This window comes from Ambystoma mexicanum, chromosome 13, assembly GCF_040938575.1.
Source record: "Ambystoma mexicanum isolate Mex_15411 chromosome 13, UKY_AmexF1_1, whole genome shotgun sequence".
In the NCBI taxonomy this organism is placed as follows: Eukaryota; Metazoa; Chordata; class Amphibia; order Caudata; family Ambystomatidae; genus Ambystoma; species Ambystoma mexicanum.
Genome location: NC_090938.1, coordinates 62540218 through 62560407, shown reverse-complemented (window position 1 = coordinate 62560407; position 20190 = coordinate 62540218). Strand labels below are relative to the sequence as shown.

The following is a 20190-nucleotide window of genomic DNA, read 5'->3' as shown; positions in this document are numbered from 1 at the left end:
ATAACCGCTCTTGGAAGTAGGATAAATCATCCTTAACGGTGTAGTGAGGACCCTTTTGACTCCATTCCAGTAAGGCAGAAGAGTCAAACAGCTGTTTTACTTGAGTTTGGATGTCCTCAATGGTTTGTAATGAAGTCAAGCCCAGAATTCTTTGTTCCGGTATGATTGGCACAGGTTCTAAACTCGAATTGGGTTCTTCCATGCCTATCCGGGATAAGGCATCTGCCTTACCATTCTTGCAGCCAGGGCGATAGGTAATTACAAAATCAAATTCCGCAAAGAATAAAGCCCATCGGAGTTGTCGCGAAGATTGAGCTTTGGCCGTCTTTAAATACTGCAAATTTCTGTGGTCCGTAATTACGGTGATGGTGTATCTTGGACCGAGAAGATAGTGACGCCAAGCCTTGAAAGCTGATTTAATAGCCAGTAGTTCTTTGTCAGTAATTGCGTAATTGAGTTCAGGTGGAGAGAATTTTCTGGACCAAAAGGCTACAGGGTGTAGTTGGTTAGTTTCTGGGTCTCTTTGCGACAGGACAGCTCCCATGGCTGAACTGGATGCATCGGTTTCCACGATGTAAGGGAGATCTGGGCGCGGGTGCTTCAATACAGGTGCAGAGGTGAATTTGGTTTTCAGGTCCTGAAAGGCTTGTTCAGCCTCAAGAGTCCATTCAAAGCGTTTATTTTTCTTTAGGAGAGCTGTGATGGGTTGAACAGTTCGAGAAAATTCCGGGATGAACCTTCGATAGAAATTGGCAAAGCCAAGCATGCTTTGCACTCCCTTCACAGAGCTAGGAGATGGCCATTTGAGAATGGCGTCCACTTTCCGCGAGTCCATTCGGATTCCTTGAGGTGTCAGGATGAATCCGAGAAACTCCACTTCTGTGGTATGAAAAACGCATTTTTCGATCTTGGCAAATAATTTGTGCTGGCGCAATTTCTCAAGAACTGCCCTAACATGGTTTCTGTGATCAGATTCTGAGGAGGAATACACCAGGATGTCGTCAATATAAACGATGACACAAACATCGATAAGTTCCCGAAGAACATCATTCATGAAGTACTGAAAGGCGGCAGGTGCGTTGCACAAACCGAAGGGCATTACTTGATATTCGAAGAGCCCAAATTTGGTGCGGAATACAGTCTTCCACTCGTCGCCCTCTTTTATACGTACCAGGTGGTAAGCTCCTCGGAGATCTAGCTTGGTGTACACACGAGCATCTTTTACTTGGTCGATAAGCTCAGGTATCAGGGGCAAAGGGTAACGATTCTTAATCGTTATCTGATTTAGGGCGCGGTAGTCAATACAGGCCCTAAGGTCTCCTTCCCTTTTAGGTACGAAGAACAAAGCGGAAGAGACTGGTGACTTTGATGGGCGAATGAAACCATTGGCCAGGTATTGATCCAACTACTGGCGCAAATGCAGGTTCTCAGGTTCAGTAAGAGCATAAATCCTACTACAAGGTAGTTGTGCATTGGGTACCAAGTCGATTTGGCAATCGTAAGATCGATGGGGAGGTAAGGTGTTAGCCTGCTCTTTCTGAAAAACGTCTTGGAATTCTTGGTATTCAGATGGTAGCTGTACAGGGGTGGAAGTTACAGAGGCTAGACCCATAGCTGGATTCCTTGGGTAACAGGTTGGTTCACAATCAGGAAAAGTTATCTTCTTTGCTCGCCAGTCTATTCTCGGATTGTGTGTTTCTAACCAAGGGATTCCAAGAAGTACTTGAAATTGTGGGGCCTTGATCACATCAAACACGATTGCTTCCCGATGTCCGTCCTGACCCACCAGAGTGATTTCAACTGTGGAATGCGTTACAGGCCCTGAGGCTATTTCGGTTCCATCAACTGTAGTAATTACATCTTGGGTTACTTTCGGGCGGAGAGGAAGCTTAATCCTGGAAGCCAATTCACGGTCTATGTAATTTCCAATAGCTCCACTGTCTATGTATGCTTTTATAGCATGCAACTGCTGAGGCTGTTTTGGGTTCACAAGCACCATTGGCATGACAAAATGCGAGGTCAAAGAGTTTGTTTTCAAGCTCGGCAAGCGGACCCCTACGCTTGTCGGGCTAGGTCGTTTCCCGAACCAGGTGTCAATAACTCGTTATCAGTGGCTCCAACCACCTTCTTGGGTGGTTTAACTGGACAACTTTGAAGAAAGTGACCGGAAGTTCCGCAATACAGACAAAGTTGCATTTGTCGCCTTCTCTCTCGTTCCTTCTGCGTTAATGGTCCTTTAACACTGCCAATTTGCATAGGTTCGCAAACGTCAGTACTCTTGGAGTTAACGTGGGTCTTGATAGGTACTCTGGTTTCATACTTGAGCCGATCTGCTTTTCTATTTTGAAGTCTGTGATCAAGTTGAACCACTAAGTCTATGTAGTCTGCGCAGGCCTGGGGTGGATCTACTATCTGAGCTATAACATCTTTAAGCTCTCCGCGCAGGCCTCGATGAAACAATGTGATCCTTTTATTTTCAGGCCATCCGGTTTCCACAACTAGTCTATTAAAGGTGGCGATATAGGACAAAAGATCCTGATTACCTTGTCGTAAGGATAGCAGTTCGTTGTCAAGGGCCTGTCCCTGCGAGTGTCGAGCGAACAATCTTTCCATGCTGGCCTGGAAGCCCTGGAAATCCCGGAGAATGGGATCATCCTGATTTACCAATGGAATAGACCAATCGGCAGCACAGCCACTGAGGTAAGATAGTACAAAGGCTACTTTGGTCTGGTCGTTGGGGAAGGCCCCGGGCCTGCATAAAAAGTGTAAACGGCATTGGTTCATAAAAACGGCATATTTCTTGGGATCCCCCGCAAAACGTTCCGGCGGGGCCAAAGGCATGTGTCCAGGTAGATTGATTTGTACCGGGTTATTCGAACCCATTGTTGTAGAAATATCTCCGGAAACAGGCAAAGGAGTGTGCTCTGCCTGGCCCTGCAATAACCTTTTGGCCAGTTCATCAGTTCTTTCCTTGGATAGGATTAGTTCCCTTCTGAGAGCATTAGTCTCCTGGCGGGCTAAGTGCACTTCTGCCCGTAATTCCCCTAAAAGATGGGCCAGCTGATCTGTCTCGGAAGTCTCCATAGCGCCCAGGTGGGAAATTGTGGTAAGGCTTCGCGTTCTGTAACGCTCACCTGGTTCCCACGGAGGCGCGGCGTCGAAGGCGCAGAACTCTGAAGATGGACAGGAAGGGCCCCTCTATTCTGGCTTCCCTGGCTCGTTGGATACCCTCCTGTGCGTGAAAAGGGAGTATTACTACTGTGGAACAATGCTCAAGCCTCCCACTCCCTTCCAACCCTCCACGATACCTCCTCCACGATTCCCCATGAAGCCTCACCTTAGGGTTTGGAAGGATGAGCTCTCCATCCTGCTTCTGATGCAGGGGCGCGTTGAAACCCAGTTACTTCACTGGATTGAGGATTGATGGGAGTTCAGGTAAGCTTGACTGTTCAGGTAAGGCGCTGTAAAAGTTCTGTTCAAAAGTTCAAGCTTAATAATAATGTTCGTTGTCTAATTGCAGCAAGCGCTAATGCTTGTCTTTTTCCCCTTAGGGGCCGGGGTTCGGAGTGCTGGAGATATGGCGCCGACCCGAAGTGAAACAGTTCTGGATGAGCGCTCAGGTAATGTCTTTGCATTCGCTCATTCAATGTCTTTGTCTTTTTTCCCCATAGGGGCCGGGGTCCGGAGATGCCAGGAAGCGGCAGGACCCGAAATGCAGTGGGAATAATCCAACAGGTAAGACTTAAAAGGAAACTGAGCTTTCCTTATTCCTTTTCTCCCTCTCACCTTTGTTCTTGTCTTTTTTCCTCTAGGCGCCGGGGCGTAGCTGAATCCGGAAGATCGCTGCTGAAGATGGAACCGCCTTGCAAAGGTGAGTAAAATGCAGCGCTGCAGCGATCGAAATGAAATGCCTTTAAAATGATGTCTTCCTTTTCAGGGCTGTTGGAGAAATGACTCCGGGATGCAGATTTAGCAGGTAAGGGCTTTTCTTCTCCTATTCTCTTCCTTTCTCCCCTTGCAGGTGTTCCAGGGTGCTGGCAGGCGTGGCTGAAGTCAGGATGCAGGAGCTGACACGGTGAGCGTCCAGCTGCTAGGTGCAGAACAACGCGAAGCATGTGTGGCTGTTCGGGTGGGGTTTAAATAGCCTTGGAAGAAGTTCCTGGTATGTATCCTTCCACCAATCAGGTATGTATCCTTCCCCGACCACACCCGGGTGGTGAAGTAGTCCTACAGGTTAAGTAGTCCCATTCAGGCCTCAAGAGGGCCTGGATGAAGCAGCAAGGTCTGCATCAGGTAAGTGTTCACCCAAGCACTTAAACACATATCCTCTTCTATGAGCCTGGCGCCTAAGGCGCCAGGACTGGGGTCCGCTATGAGCCTGGCGCCTAAGGCGCCAGGACTGAGTCCAAAGGGCCCCGACTTGGGCCCGCTGAGACTTCCCTGGGGAAAATGATGTCTGCCTCTGGGGTTGCTGGGCCCGGCCTGGCTCCTTAGAGGTAGGCATCATGACAGCACCACACACAGGAGGCCACAAACTCTTCCACTCTCCTCTCTAGTTCAGGGAACCACACCTTCTGTCGGAGGCGAGCTTTTGTTTTGGGGGCCCCTTGGTGTCCCTGGTGTGCCAGAGCGATGATCTGCTGAATCTTGGCCTGAGGAACCACAATCCTGTCACCTCTAAGCAAAAGCCCAGAGTCCGAGAATGCCAGTTCTTCACGCACCCGTCAGAGTTGTTCTAGGGCCACTTTAGCCTCATTTGTCCTCTTGCCCAGGGACTCCAACACTGTTTTCCAGGCTCCCTGTTCCATGGCCATTTTCAGGATCCCGAAACACTCGTCAACCTTTGATGCTTGTTCTAGTTCCTCCACCTGCACAAAGTTTGGGGTAGCAGCTTCGATCACCAGCCGTACATGCTCATCCGCCTCTTCTGCGCATGTGGATGGTTGAGCACCCCCTCTCGAGTGCCTTGAGAGGTAGTCAGCAGCATTGTTGCTCCCCGGGCAGTAGATCAGCGACACACCATACTCTAGGAGTGCCAGCATCCATCGCTCTATCCTCACCAAGGGGTTTAGACGATGAGCCAGCCATTATGGGAAGTAGGGGCTTGTGGTATGTGAGCACTGTGACTGGTCTTCCCAGGATGTATAGACGGAAGTGTCTACAGCCCCACAGCACAGCCAGTGCCTCCCGCTCAATTTACGAGTACCGCTGTTCGGTTTCGGAGAGCGCCTTGCTGGCGTAGGCTACCGGGCGAACTTCTTGATCACTTACCACCTGTGTAAGTACAGCTCCAAGTCCGTAGGGGCTGGCATCTACGATTATCTCAGTCAGTAGGGTGGGCTCGAAGAACGCCATTGTATCCTCGGCAGCAAGGGCGCCCTTGATGTCATCGAAGGCTGCCTGCTCGAGCGCCCCCCACTGCCAAGTCACATCCTTCCTTGTTAGTGTCCGCAGCAGCTCAGAGCGGGATGCCAGGTTTCGGATGAAATGGCCACAATACATAACCATGCCCAGAAAACACCTCACCTCGGCCACATTTTCCGGTGGCCTGGCATTCTTGATGTCTCTCACCTTGTGCGGATCAGGGGACACGCCATCCGCCATGAAGACAAAGCCAAAAAACTCAATCATGGTCTTGAGAAATTCGCACTTGTACCTATGCAAAGTGAGTCCCAGGGAACGCAGGCGCTCAAATGTCTTTGCTAGACGTGCCAGGTGTTCAGCCTCCAACCTTGTGAACACCAGAATGTCATTGCTGATGTTAAGAACCCCTTCCAGGTCCGCAAGGGCCCCTCTGATGATGTTCTGGAACACCTCTGCCGCTGAGGAAACCCCAAAACGGAGTCTTTTATATCTGTACAGCCCCCGGTGAGTCGTAAAGGTGGTGATGTAGCGCGACTCGGGGTGTAGGACCACCTGATGGTACCCGGCCCTGAGGTCCAGCTTGGAAAAGAATCTCGCACCCTGCAGCTCCGTTATGATGTCGTCAATGGTGGGGGTTAAGTGCCTCTACCGCTTTATTGCCAGGCGCATGTCCACACAAATTCTCACTGCATCGGGCTGCTTGGGCTTTTCGGGCAATCACAATAGGAGATACCCACGGGGTCGGGCCCTCCACCTTTTCGATGATGTCCAGCTCAACAAGGTTATCTAATTCCACCAGATCTCTGAAGTGGAAGGGCACTCTTTGATGTTTGAGTGCCACCGGTTGAATGTACTCATCTATATGCAGCCGGACAGGTTCACCCGCCATTCGTCCTACGCCCTCGAACAGAGGTGAGTGCTTGCTCAATAATACCTGGATGTCGTCTATGTACACTGAATACACAAATGTCACAATACCAAGGGCCTCCGCCAAAGCACAGAAGGGTGTTGTTACTCACTGGTGTGACATAGAACCTGGCCCGGACAGAGGTCTCACCATACTTCACATTTGCAACAAAAGCACCATCCAGCGGGATTGGCTGTTCACCCCCGAATGTGAAGATGCGCGCCTTCGGTGCTGACAGGCCAGGTGGGGATTGCATAGTGTCATAGTGTTCCCTGGCCATTACATTGACTGACGCACCAGTGTCCACCAACATTGGTATTGAATCCCCATTCACCAGGACATTGCACCTGGGCTGCCGCTTGGAGTTGGATTTCAGGACGCCCACACTGGACACGAAGAATATGTTTCCTTATTCTTCTTCTTCCTCCTCGTCACCATCGGGACAGTTACCGTCTTCCCCTTGGTCCACTTGCACCACATTTGATGATCGCTGTGGGTGGAAGAAACTCGCCCGGATGGGCCCTCTGGGGACAACTGTCGGTGTCACAGCTCTACACAAGCGAGCATATTGGTCTGCCCCTCCACAGCGGCCACACGACTTTCCTATGGCCGGGCACTCTGCTGGATGTGGGAGGTCGAATCCACATTTTAGACATGAGTTGGTCACTGCTTGTCCTCTTAGTCCCTGGTTGCCAGCTGGGCGTCTAGCCCCTCAGCCCCTGCCAACAGCATAGACGTCTTCCATTTTGCTGGGGCCCACTCCTGCCTCCATTCTGGTCACCCGCAACTCAGAGACCTCATGACACCTCCCCAGTTCCAGGATGCGGGGAAGGGTGATGCCCGGCTCTCTCAGGATCTGACTGTGCAGCTTGCCAGACACACACCCCTGGATGAGTTGATTTTGTATCATCGTGTCTGGGTCATTCCACGCACACAGTAATGCCAATCTGCGCAGCCTCCCATAGAACACATCTAGAGTCTCATCGTCCTTTTGGCGTGCTGCACCCATCAGGAAGCGTTCGTAATCTGCATTTGCCATGGGCAGAAAATGATTGTGGAGCGCATCCTTGGCCGCTGCATATGACCCATTTGCTGGTTGCAGGGACAGGAATATCTCATGTACCACAGGGCCCACACAGTACAGAAGGGTAGCCAATTTACTGTCATCACTAGTCTCCATGGTGGGCCTGAAGTACATTTCTAACTTGTCCATCCACATTTTCCACTTTGGTCCCAGGCTTGATGGTGTGCCCGAGATATCAAACTCAGGCATTGGCTGCAGGGCACCAGGTGGTTTGGGTAGAGGTCTTGGCGGTAGAATGGGCGGAGGATGTTGGCCCGCTACAGGGGCGGCCTGTTGTTGGTCAGCTGCTGCAGCTTGTCCTTGGATCATGATGGCAAGCACACAGGCTCCCAAGAAGTACAAAAGAAAATGGGGCCGCAACTCACCACCACACTTGAGGTAGTCCTCCGCAGTAGACAGGCTCCAGATGTGGCCAATGGCAAGCCCCACAGTCACACTGTTCCTCACTGTAACAGAGCAGATGCTGTGCACTGTAGAGGTCCCAAAAATTAAGTAGGGTGGGCCCAAGGTGTGCACACACAGCAGGCCTTCCTTGGTTCCACACCCAATCACTCGACGAAAAACAGTGAAACTGTGAAAAAATCACTTCCAAAATGCAGGTACTGCTTCCTGTGGCTGTCCGCCACAAGATTCTCCAAAAATTGAGGCTGGATGGCTCACCGACACTCTGTGAGAAGCCGTGACCTCCCAGGACCTAGTTAGACAAAATGTCTGCCGACCACGTGGATTAGTCCCCTCTCCGCTCCATGCTCCGTGAAATGCGCCTAATAATCAAACATTTGCGCACTTCAGAAGGTTACTGCCTTTCCCGGGTTGTAATCCGCAGCTCGTCCCCACTGTTGACGGTCTCTGATGACCGCCGCACCCTGAGCCCCCCACTCCCGGAACACAAGCACACAAGACAAGGTGTTCGAAGTGCGGGCTCCCCGGTGCCTCTGAGGCCGCCGGGAACACCCCATTTATTTATAGCCGCACGCGACGGAGTGGATGTCACTACGTCCGGTGCGAGCCCTTAAAGGGACAGCACCACACCCAGCATAAAGCAGGTTGACAACCTAGGGATCCATTGTACAAGCTGCGTGCTATGCATGAATGGCATGCAGCATGTACAATGACAAATAAACATTGCCTGACATGTCTAACTGTAATTGTGAGTGCTGCTTGCATTGCTAGCATGCCCGGCAACGTTTAATTGTAATTGTGAGCGCTGCTTGCCAAAGGTAAATGCTGCCTGGCATGTGAGCATGCCAGGTAACTTGTAGTCATTTCCACGGTGGAGTGCAGATGTGCATGGCAAAAGGAGGCATACACAAGTGTACGCCGCCTTTTGCCCTGCACTTTTGCACTCCATAGTGCGAATGACGAACATTTGGGGCGGTGAGCCACCTACGTCATAGCACTTACAAGCAGCTGACTTTCCTCACCAAGCCACCTACATGCCCATTCACTTCTATGGGCTCTCACTCACCAAAAGAAAAATCTGTTTTCACCCACCTTGGCAACACCAAACATCGATAGCTATGCTATGTATTACATGGCCACGGTAGTGGCCATGTAGTTATGGTTAAGTTGGTGTTTCCATAGGAAGAGCACTTTTTGGGCGGCTTATAACTTCGCTCCCCCTGGACGAATCCTCACCAAACTTTGCAAAACAAGTATATGGCCCACTCTGAATTTTCTTGGAAAGTCTGGTGAGGATTCGTCCATGGGGGGCAAAGTTATGGCGGGGGTCCCGAAAATGTTTGCTCGCGCCTACAGCCCAAACCGCTGGACGGATTTTCACCAAATATGGACCAGGAGCAGCGGCTTGGTCCCGAAAGCGTGCTTCTGCAAATTTGGTGAAAATCCGTCCAGTAGTTTTTTTTAAATGACCAAAAAGTAGGTCAGAAAAAATTAGTGATTCGCTTCACGGACACACTTCCCTGTTCGCGCCACGGACAGGACGGTGATTGGGCAAATGGCTTACGTGATGTCCGCGGACATCTGACATGCTTTTCTATTGGCTGCCGTGAAGCGTGCAGTGCGTCTATTTTCAGAGAAGCCCGCCATCTTTGTTTATCGGAGCGGGATCTGCTGCCAGCACAGTGTAGAAGTGGGCTGCGGCCACGAAAAGGCGGTGAGGCACCGGCCCTCGTGTCTCTCTCTTGCTCCACCCAACCCCCGGTCATGGCCCGTGTCTCCCATGTTCCCCCCCTTGCTGATTTTCTGTGTGTTCCTCCCACCACCCTCATGCTCCGTTTCTCTTTCCCGTTACCCCGCTCATGTCTCGTGTCTACCTCCTTCCCCTCCACCCGCCACTCATGCCCTGTGTCTCCCTACTGTTCCCCCCACCCCCCGCTCATGCCCCGTGTGTCTCCCTCCTTTCTCCCTACCCCCCCCGCTCATGCACCGTGTGTCTCTCCCCTTCCTCCCCACCCCCCGCTCATGCCCGTGTGTCTCTCCCCTTCCCCTCCACCCCCCGCTCATGCCCGTGTCTCTCTACCCTTCCCCCCATCCCCCGCTCATGCCCCGTGTGTCTCTCCCCTTCCCCCCACCCTCCGCTCATGCCCCGTGTGTCTCTCCCTTTCCCCCCACTCATGCCCCGTGAATCTCCCCTTCCCCCCACCCCCCGCTCATGCCCCATGTCTCTCCGCTTCCCCTCCACCCCCCGCTCATGCCCCGTGTGTCTCTACCCTTCCACCCACCCCTGCTCATGTTCCGTGTCTCTACCCTTCCCCCATCCCCCGCTCATGCCCCGTGTGTCTCTCCCCTTCCCCCCACCCTCCGCTCATGCCCCGTGTGTCTCTCCCTTTCCCCCCACCCCCCACTCATGCCCCGTGAATCTCCCCTTCCCCCGCCCCCTGCTCATGCCCCGTGTCTCTCCCCTTCCCCTCCAACCCCCGCTCATGCCCCGTGTGTCTCTCCCTTTCCCCCCACCCCCCACTCATGCCCCGTGAATCTCCCCTTCCCCCCCGCCCCCTGCTCATGCCCCGTGTCTCTCCCCTTCCCCTCCAACCCCTGCTCATGCCCCGTGTGTCTCTTCCCTCCCCCCCACCCCCCGCTCATGCCCCATGTGTCTCTCCCCTTCCCCCCACCCCCCGCTCATGCCCTGTGTGTCTCTCCCCTTTCCCCCCACCCCCGCTCATGCCCCGTGTGTCTCACCCCTTCCCCCCACCCCCCGCTCATGTCCTGTGTGTCTCTCCCCTTCCTCCCCACCCCCCACTCATGTCCCGTGTCTACCTCCTTTCCCCCAACCCCCACTCATGCCCCGTGTCTCCCTACTGTTCCCTCCCCACCCCCTGCTCATGCCCCGTGTGTCTCTCCCCTTCCCCCCACCCCCCGTTCATGCCCCGTGTGTCTCTCCCCTTCCCCTCACCTCGTGCTCATGCCCCGTGTCTCTCCCCTTCCCCCCCACCCCCGCTCATGCCCCGTGTGTCTCCCCCTCCCCCCACCTCCCGCTTATGCCCCGTGTGTCTCTCCCCTTCTCCCCCACCCCCGCTCATGCCCCGTGTCTTCCTACTGTTCCCAACACCCCCCGCTCATGCCCCGTGTGTCTCTCCCCTTCCCCCCACCCCCCGCTCATGCCACATGTCTCTCCCCTTCGCCCCCACTCCCCGCTCATGCCCCGTGTGTCTCTCCCCTTCCCACACCCCCGCTCATGCCCTGTGTCTCTCTCCCCTTCCCCCACCCCCCGCTCATGCCCCGTGTGTCTCTCCCCTTCCCCCCCACCCCCCGCTCATGCCATGTGTGTCTCACCCCTTCACCCCACCCCCCGCTCATGCCCCATGTCTCCCCCTTCCCCTCCACCCCCCGCTCATGCCCCGTGTGTCTCTACCCTTCCCCCCACCCCTGCTCATGTTCCGTGTCTCTACCCTTCCCCCATCCCCCGCTCATGCCCCGTGTGTCTCTACCCTTCCCCCCACCCCTGCTCATGTTCCGTGTCTCTACCCTCCCCCCCACCCCCGCTCATGCCCTGTGTGTCTCCCCCCTTCTCCCCACCCCCCGCTCATGCCCCATGTCTCCCCCTTCCCCTCCACCCCCCGCTCATGCCCCGTGTGTCTCTACCCTTCCCCCCACCCCTGCTCATGTTCCGTGTCTCTACCCTCCCCCCCATCCCCGCTCATGCCCTGTGTGTCTCCCCCCTTCTCCCCACCCCCCGCTCATGCCCCATGTCTCTCTCCCCTTCCCACACCCCCGCTCATGCCCTGTGTCTCTCTCCCCTTCCCCCACCCCCCGCTCATGCCCCGTGTGTCTCTCCCCTTCCCCCCCACCCCCCGCTCATGCCATGTGTGTCTCACCCCTTCACCCCACCCCCCGCTCATGCCCCATGTCTCCCCCTTCCCCTCCACCCCCCGCTCATGCCCCGTGTGTCTCTACCCTTCCCCCCACCCCTGCTCATGTTCCGTGTCTCTACCCTTCCCCCATCCCCCGCTCATGCCCCGTGTGTCTCTCCCCTTCCCCCCACCCTCCGCTCATGCCCCGTGTGTCTCTCCCTTTCCCCCCACCCCCCATCTCATGCCCCGTGAATCTCCCCTTCCCCCCCGCCCCCTGCTCATGCCCCGTGTCTCTCCCCTTCCCCTCCAACCCCCGCTCATGCCCCGTGTGTCTCTCCCCTTCCCCCCACCCCCCGCTCATGGCCCGTGACTCTCTCCCCTCCCCCCCACCCCCCGCTCATGCCCCATGTGTCTCTCCCCTTCCCCCACCCCCAGCTCATGCCCCGTGTGTCTCTCCCCTTTCCCCCCACCCCCGCTCATGCCCCGTGTGTCTCACCCCTTCCCCCACCCCCCGCTCATGTCCTGTGTGTCTCTCCCCTTCCTCCCCACCCCCCACTCATGTCCCGTGTCTACCTCCTTCCCCCCACCCCCCACTCATGCCCCGTGTCTCCCTACTGTTCCCTCCCCACCCCCTGCTCATGCCCCGTGTGTCTCTCCCCTTCCCCCCACCCCTGTTCATGCCCCGTGTGTCTCTCCCCTTCCCCCACCTCGTGCTCATGCCCCGTGTCTCTCCCCTTCCCCCCCACCCCCGCTCATGCCCCGTGTGTCTGCCCCTCCCCCCCACCTCCCGCTTATGCCCCGTGTGTCTCTCCCCTTCTCCCCCACCCCCCGTTCATGCCCCGTGTCTTCCTACTGTTCCCAACACCCCACGCTCATGCCCCGTGTGTCTCTCCCCTTCCCCCCCACCCCCCGCTCATGCCACATGTCTCTCCCCTTCCCCCCCACTCCCCGCTCATGCCCCGTGTGTCTCACCCCTCCGCCCCACCCCCGCTCATGCCCTGTGTGTCTCTCCCCTTCTCCCCACCCCCCGCTCATGCCCCATGTCTCTCTCCCCTTCCCCCACCCCCACTCATGCCCTGTGTCTCTCTCCCCTTCCCCCACCCCCCGCTCATGCCCCGTGTGTCTCTCCCCTTCCCCCCACCCCCCGCTCATGCCATGTATGTCTCACCCTTCACCCCACCCCCGCTCATGCCCTGTGTGTCTCTCCCCTTCCCCCCACCCCCGCTCATGCCCCGTGTCTCCCTACTGTTCCCCACATCCCCCGCTCATGCCCCGTGTGTCTCTCCCCTTCCCCCCACCCCGCTCATGCCCCGTGTGTCTCTCCCCTTCCCCCCACTCCCCGCTCATGCCCCGTGTGTCTTACCCCTTACCCCACCCCCTGCTCATGCCCCGTGTGTCTCTCCCCCTCCCCCCATCCCCCACTCATGCCCCGTGTCTCCCTACTGTTCCCCCACCCCCCTGCTCATGCCCCATGTCTTTCTCCCCTTCCCCCCACCACCCGCTCATGTCCCGTGTGTCTCTCCCCTTCCCCCCCACCCTCCCGCTCATACCCCGTGTCTCCCTACTGTTACCCCCACCCCCCACTCATGCCCCATGTCTCTCTCCCCTTCCCCCCACCCCCCGCTCATGCCCCGTGTGTCTCTCCCCTACCCCCCACCCCCTGCTCATGCCCCGCATCTGTCTCCCCTTCCCCCCACCCCCCGCTCATGCCCCGTGTCTCTCTCCCCTTCCCCCCACCCCCGCTCATGCCTCGTGTGTCTCTCCCCTTCCCCCCTACCCCCCGCTCATGCACGTGACTCTCTCCCCTTCCCCCCACCCCCGCTCATGCCCCGTGTCTTTCCCCTTCCCCCCACCCCCCGCTCATGCCCTGTGTGTCTCTACCCTCCCCCCGCTCACGCCCTGTGTGTCTCTCCCCTTCCCCCCACTCATGCCCGTGTCTCCCTACTGTTCCGCCCACCCCCTGCTCATGCCCCGTGTCTCTCTCCCCTTCCCCCCACCCCCCGCTCATGCCCCGTATGTCTCTCCCCTTCCCCCCCACTCATGCCCCGTGTCTCTCTCCCCTTCTCCTCCAACCCACGCTCATGCCCCGTGTCTCTCCACTTCCCCCCTCCCCCTGCTCACGCCCCGTGTCTCCCTACTGTTCCCCCACCCCCCCACTCATGCCCCGTGTCTCTCTCCCCTTCTCCCCGACCCCCGCTCATGCCCCGTGTCTCCCTCCTTTCCCCCCACCCCCCGCTCATGCCCCGTGTGTCTCTCCCCTCCCCTTCACCCCGCTCATGCCCTGTGTTTCTCCCCTTCCCCCCACTCCCTGCTCATACCCCGTGTCTCTCTCCCCTTCCCCCACCCCCCGCTCACGCCCCGTGTGTCTCTCCCCTTCCCCCCACCCCCCGCTCATGCCCTGTGTGTCTCACCCCTTCCCCCCCACCCCCCGCTCATGCCCCGTGTGTCTCTCCCCTTCCCCCCACCCCGCTCATGCTCCGTGTGTCTCTCCCCTTCCCCCACCCCCGCTCATGCCCCGTGTCTCCCTTGTGTTACCCCCCACCCCCAGCTCATGCCCCGTGTCTCCCTTGTGTTACCCCCACCCCCCGCTCATGCCCCGTGTCTCTCCCCTCCCCCCACTAATGCCCCGTGTCTCTCCCCTTCCCCCAACCCCCGCTCATGCCCCGTGTCCCTCTCCCCTTCCCCCCCACCCCCAGCTCATGCCCCGTGTCTCCCCTGTTCCCCCCACTCGCTGCTCATGCCCCGTGTCTCTCTCGTGTTCCCCCCACCCCCGCTCATGCCCCGTGTTTCCTTCCTTTTGCCCCCCACCCCCTGCTCATGCCCCGTTTGTGCCCTGTTCCCTCTCACCCCCCGCTCATGCCCATGTGTCTCCCCTGTTCCCCCCACCCCCCGCTCATGCCCTGTTGTGTTCTCTTTATACACCCTGCCTTCCCTTTCCATGATGGCCGCAGGCGTCACGGTGTAGGAAGGAAAATCTTTTTTTTTTTTACCACCCGGGGTTCCCACTTTGAGGACCTAAGATGCTAGTGGTCTTCATCTATTGAAAAGGATGTTATGGTGACGTTGCACTAATAAAAACCTATGAAATTCAATGAAAAAACTTTGTTAAAGGGATGTTATGGTTAAGTTACGCTACTAAAAACCTATGAAATTCAGTGAAAAAACTTTGTTAAAGGGATGTTACGGTTAAGTTGCGCTACTAAAAACCTATGAAATTCAGTGAAAAAACGTTGTCAAAGGGACGTTATGGTTCCAAGTAAAACCAAAAAACCCTTAAAATTCGCCAGTTATGGTAAGCTAAGCAACCATAACTCGCGCCACCACTGTGCACTGCTGAGACTAACACCCAGGACATCAAAGATGACATCACAAATGTCACTGATGACATCACATGTCTGGCTCACTCTTTTTTCTTTTGCTGACATATCTAGGCCACATGGTTTTCTTCAGTAACAGTCAGAAACTAAACATTTTATTTCATTTGTAGACATATCCTTCTAGTAGGTTCTATAGTAATTCCCTTAGAGTACAGTCACATCATATGAATCATATACATATGGGAAAACACAAGCTTGAAAGACAGCAATCCTTTTTGTGCATAAAGATAATCACTAGACTTATGAGCACTTTCTGATAGTTCTGTTGTTTTTTTTATGGCTGTACTTTCCCTGGTCATATTTGTATACATTTTATTCGCACTACTTTCCTTAGGGTCCAATCACATCAAGTGATACATATACATAGGGTAAATAGCAGCTTTGAAACAGAGCAATCATTTACTTGCATGAAAATAATCAGTTAAGTTATGAATTGTTTCTGCTACTACTTGTGCTTTTTTGCAAACTTCACTTTCCCTATATATACCCATATTGGTATGTGTTCTTGTCTCTTTGTGTTTTGTCTATAGTAATGTTTTATTAGCTACTTATTACATATTTCACAGTACACAAAAATCTATTAAGAAAACAATTATCATTTCATTATTCAACATATTAACATTACGAATATTATACCTTCATCTTGTACACTGCACACAAAGTTATGTTTCTGTATCAGTAGCTTAGTATACTAGATAGAACCCCATAATAGAATGCTATTTATATCAATGCATCGTTCAATGCACTAATTAGGGTATGATATTTATTGCAATGATCCTTGACACTTGTTTCGCAACATTATAATAAGAATCCCTTGTACACATATTTCATGAAAAGTACATACACATGTGTTGTCATCACTGATGTCATCAATGACATTCTTGATGTCATCTTTGATGTCCTGGATGTTAGTCTTAGCAGTGCACAGTGGTGGCGCGAGTTATGGTTGCTTAGCTTACCATAACTGGCGAATTTCAAGGGTTTTTCGGTTTTACTTGGAACCATAACATCCCTTTGACAAAGTTTTTTCACTGAATTTCATAGGTTTTTAGTAGCGCTATTTAACCATAACGTCCCTTTAACAAAGTTTTTTCACTGTATATATACGTGTATGTCCACACGTAATGGCCGCAAAACCAAATTACACTTTGGAGCACCATGAGCTCCAAAGTGTCCCAAATAAGCAGACTAAAAAACGGAGAGGTCACACATAAGCAAACTGAAAACTTGCAGCTCTGCCAGCTCCGTCTACAGATGTAAAATGATGTCGAGGGGCGGGGCTTTGACTTCAGCTGGCAAAACAAGAGGGCACAGCAGCAGCAAAAAGGGGCGATTTCTAGGATTTTCAAAAGCTAAAGGGCAATTTTTTAGGACGCAAGCAGTTTCAATTGGTGCAATTTTGCACCCACCAGATCACACCCTAATAATAAGGATTGGGAGCCATTGGAATAGGAATAGTTTTTTGAGAAATTATCTAGGTTTGTCATACGTCACAATGCTTTTAAAATCCTTCTGGAGCAGCATAATCCTAAAGGATATCGACTAGATAAACTACTCGCGACTGTGCGCCATTAAAGCGAGGTCGCAGAACACGTGCATTTGGCAAAGTGGCGTGAAATAAGGCAGCGCTCAGTGGAGCCGGAAAATAGATTTCCTATCGCCACTACAAAGACTGGGGCCCTAAAGATGTGCTACTTACGCAATGGCTTCTGGTAGAGTCGCGTGGCGGTGCTGGCAGCTGGGCAGAGATGGCTGTGCTGGCTGGCAGCTGGGTCTCACTGCTCCTCTCCTCACACTGAGCTGCTCAGGGTTTCTATCCCCCACCCCCTCCAATCTGCCTCTCCACACCCCCTCCTAATCCGCCTATCCTCGCTCAACATCTGGAAAGTTTCCTAGCCGATACTGCCAGCAGCCACACACGTTTAGGGACGAGCACTAAGGTACAGAGTGGGGAAGCGGCGGGGGAAGTGACCCCCTCCCTCCCACAGAGAACTGATAAAGGACTAGAGAGCTAACAATCTCTACGTGATCCCATGCAGCCATGGACGCCACGCTGGCGGGAAAGAAGCGGCAGAAGAACCCCGAGCATTCCCTATGCAGTAGACTGGCCGAAATCTTTTCTTTCATGTACAAATACAACCCACTTTCAACAGCCACCAGTTTCAGGAAAGACTTCCCTCCCCTCTCTGCTTAACAAAAAGCAAGTGCACACATCAGCAGCCCCCTCCCAACAGATGTGAGCCAACATATAACAGTGTTATGTGTTCTTTCACATCCCTGGGGAGAGGGCTGATGTGTGCACTTGCTTAGCGGGGACAGCCCACAACTGCGCCTCCCGTAGTTGTAGCATCCATCCCCTCATTCAGCCGCTACCTTCTCCACACTGCAAAGACCTCCTGAGGATTCCCCAAAATAAAGAGGCAGGACCAGGTTTCAATGGTGGAAGTCACAAATCCTGCAGCAAGCTTTACTGAAGCATCAAGCCAGAATTTATCTTACAGTCACACCTCAGGATTATTCTACGCTGAGTGTGGTTTCTTAATCATCCCCCCTCCACCCCCCATAAGTGTCCTGAGGACCCTGCCGGGTAGACGTGTCCCTCCATAAACATTCCCTCTCTACCCGTGGCCATTTCTTTGTTTACTTTACTTTTTGTTATTTTCCTTTCTTCTTTAATTCCTTTTTTTCAATTCATGAACTTTTCTTCAATTCCATGTCTATTCATTTGTTCTTTCTAACATTTCTATTGCTTATTAGTACCCGGCGAGGGCGCAATCAGAATGAAAGAGCCATTCTGATTGGCCCTCGCTGAATCGTTACCAGGTCGGGAATCCCTCCTTCGGGATTCCACGGCCTTTGTCCCCGGCAGGGGGCGTGGCAGCCCCTCAGCCAATGAGGAGGCTCGAAGCAGGGCCATCCCCGCTCCGAGCCTCCCCAAGGCTGAGAGGCTACCTTCGCCCCCTGCTGGGAACAGAGGTAAGGCTTTTTTTTTTCCTTCCCTCCCTCCTCCCATCTCCCTGCCCTCCCCACCCCACTTACCTTCTATGCCTTGGTCCCCGGCGGGGGACGATGAAAGCCTCCAGCCGTGTGAAGACTCGGAGCGGGGCAATCCACGCTCCGAGCCTCCACACGGCTGGAGACTTCCATCGTCCCCCGCCGGAGATCCAGGTATGCTTTTTTTTCCCTTTCCCCTCCCTTCCGCCCTCCCAACCCCACTTACCTTCTTTTTTTTCGGGAGCGGATGCGCTGGAAACGCTTCTGTTTCCAGCGCGTCCGCTCCCGATGGCCGCCATTTTCTTTGATGTCTTTTTTTTCCCCGAAACGCTGCAGCGTTTTGGGAAAAAAATAAAGCTTTTAGTGCCCCGGTCACACAGTTTTGCGGGCCGGGGTACTAATAGCTATATGCCTCTCGCGGCGGGGTCATTACCGACTCTGGTAATGCCCCGGGGCCTTCGTTAAGGCCCTCGCTTCGCTCGGGGCCTATAACTATGGGTCCCGGGGCATTACCTGAGTCGGTAATGCCCCCGCCGCTCGGGGCATATTGCTTAAGTATTCACAAGCTTTTCTTCAATTTTCATTTTTCTATTCATTTGTTCTTTCTAACATTCTAATATTCTATTTCTTAGTTTCTTTCTTCCCCATTCTATCCTCTTCATTGTTCTCTTACTTTCACCCTATTTCCCAATTCCTTTTCTTTCTTCCCCCCCACCCGAGCCCCTTCTCCCCGTCTAACCCCCCAAGCCCACCCCTTTCTGTCATTCCTGAGACTCTTATTCCTCCCCCAGTGCTTTCACTCCCTTTTGTTTTATTCCATTTCTGCGCCCCTTGGTTTCCATACTCAGTTCTTTGTATTCCCCATGTTGCCTGACCACCCGCCCCCCTGGTTCTTTACCATCATCCACCAGCATGTTTTTTCCAACCACCTTATTCCTTCAAGACCTGACAGTCCTTACCCCCCCAGATGCCTTTCCGTCCAACACACTCTTCACATTCCCCCAGATACTTTCCCTTCCCCCAATTCTTTCCTTACCCAAGTCTTTCCTTACCCCCTCCTTATCCAGTCCCCAAATCCTTTCTTTACCCAATCCTTCCTGTAACCACCTTCTTCCCGTTCCCCCACAGCTTCCCCTGAGTTTCCATTCTCCCATACCTTCCCCACGCCCCGCATTTGGAGTTGGAAGAACTTCCAAGCCCCCTAACCCCCCCCACTTTTTCTAGGACCTCCCCTGAGTCTAGTACTCCTGGGCGCCGATACTTCTAAGCTATTGGCTGCGCAGTCCCCTTTGGGATCTGTCAGCGCTTTCTATTGGGATCGACCTGTGACTCTGCCATGACTCTCTGCTGGTTACCGGCGGTAGAGAGTTTCCCCCCAGACACTAGGTCGTGGCTCGCCCTGGGGAAAGGGACTTCCCACCAATTTCCGCTTAACCTGCACACATTCTCCCTCATCCCGACATTCATGCCATTAGGAAGGCCACTCCGGACGTGTCCGGCAGCGTGTCAAACTTTGCAGAGGAGCTCCGGCACTGGCCTTCATTCTTGTGTGAAAGTGTCTCTCTTGCTTCCATTGTGTTTTCAACATTACCTAATCGCTAGCAAACTGGGAGGTGAGGGCAGGTGGGACTTCAGGCAGGGGGCTGAAGAAAGAGACTGGGCTCGGCAGTCCCCCAGCCTTAATCCGTTCCCTGGAAAACAGCCGGATGTGGCTGTGCCCGAGGACACCGCTCCCTCCTAGGGAGGAGGTGAAGTGGGAGTGCCCCCGCCTTCTTAATTGAATCTTCCTGGTAATTGCCTACAAATATCATGGGCATCCCATTAATTCCTGACCCCGTCCTCGCTTGCCTTGCTCATACTCAGTAATCCAAACCGGGGGCACTTACATGTCCTGAGTCGTCTAAGTTACTGTGTTAAGAACTCCTTCATTTCCAATATGTTTATACGGATAAAGACGGAGAAGAGGTGGCACTGGTCACCTGTGATGTTGTGTGTGCCTCCATCCCCTTCTCTCGTTGTACTCTCCCTCCCCTCCCCCCTCTCCTCCTAGCCACGGCCGCCTAAAATGACTTTCTGCATTTGTATGCGGCTGCCACCCTGCAACATGGGGCTAAGCAACATGTATGTTTTGACAAGCACATATGTAACTGAGTAAGCCTTCTGTAACAGCGCTGCGATGGCCAAGGCGTGTTGTGCGCTTTATAAATGCAA

At 54.0% G+C, this 20190-nt stretch overlaps 1 pseudogene; it reads right to left on the bottom strand.

Moving 5' to 3' along the window:
- The window catches only part of LOC138520864 (histone-lysine N-methyltransferase SMYD3 pseudogene), a 60830-nt pseudogene extending 43994 nt beyond the window's left edge, over positions 1-16836 (bottom strand).
- Between the last annotated feature and the right edge of the window lie 3354 nt (positions 16837-20190).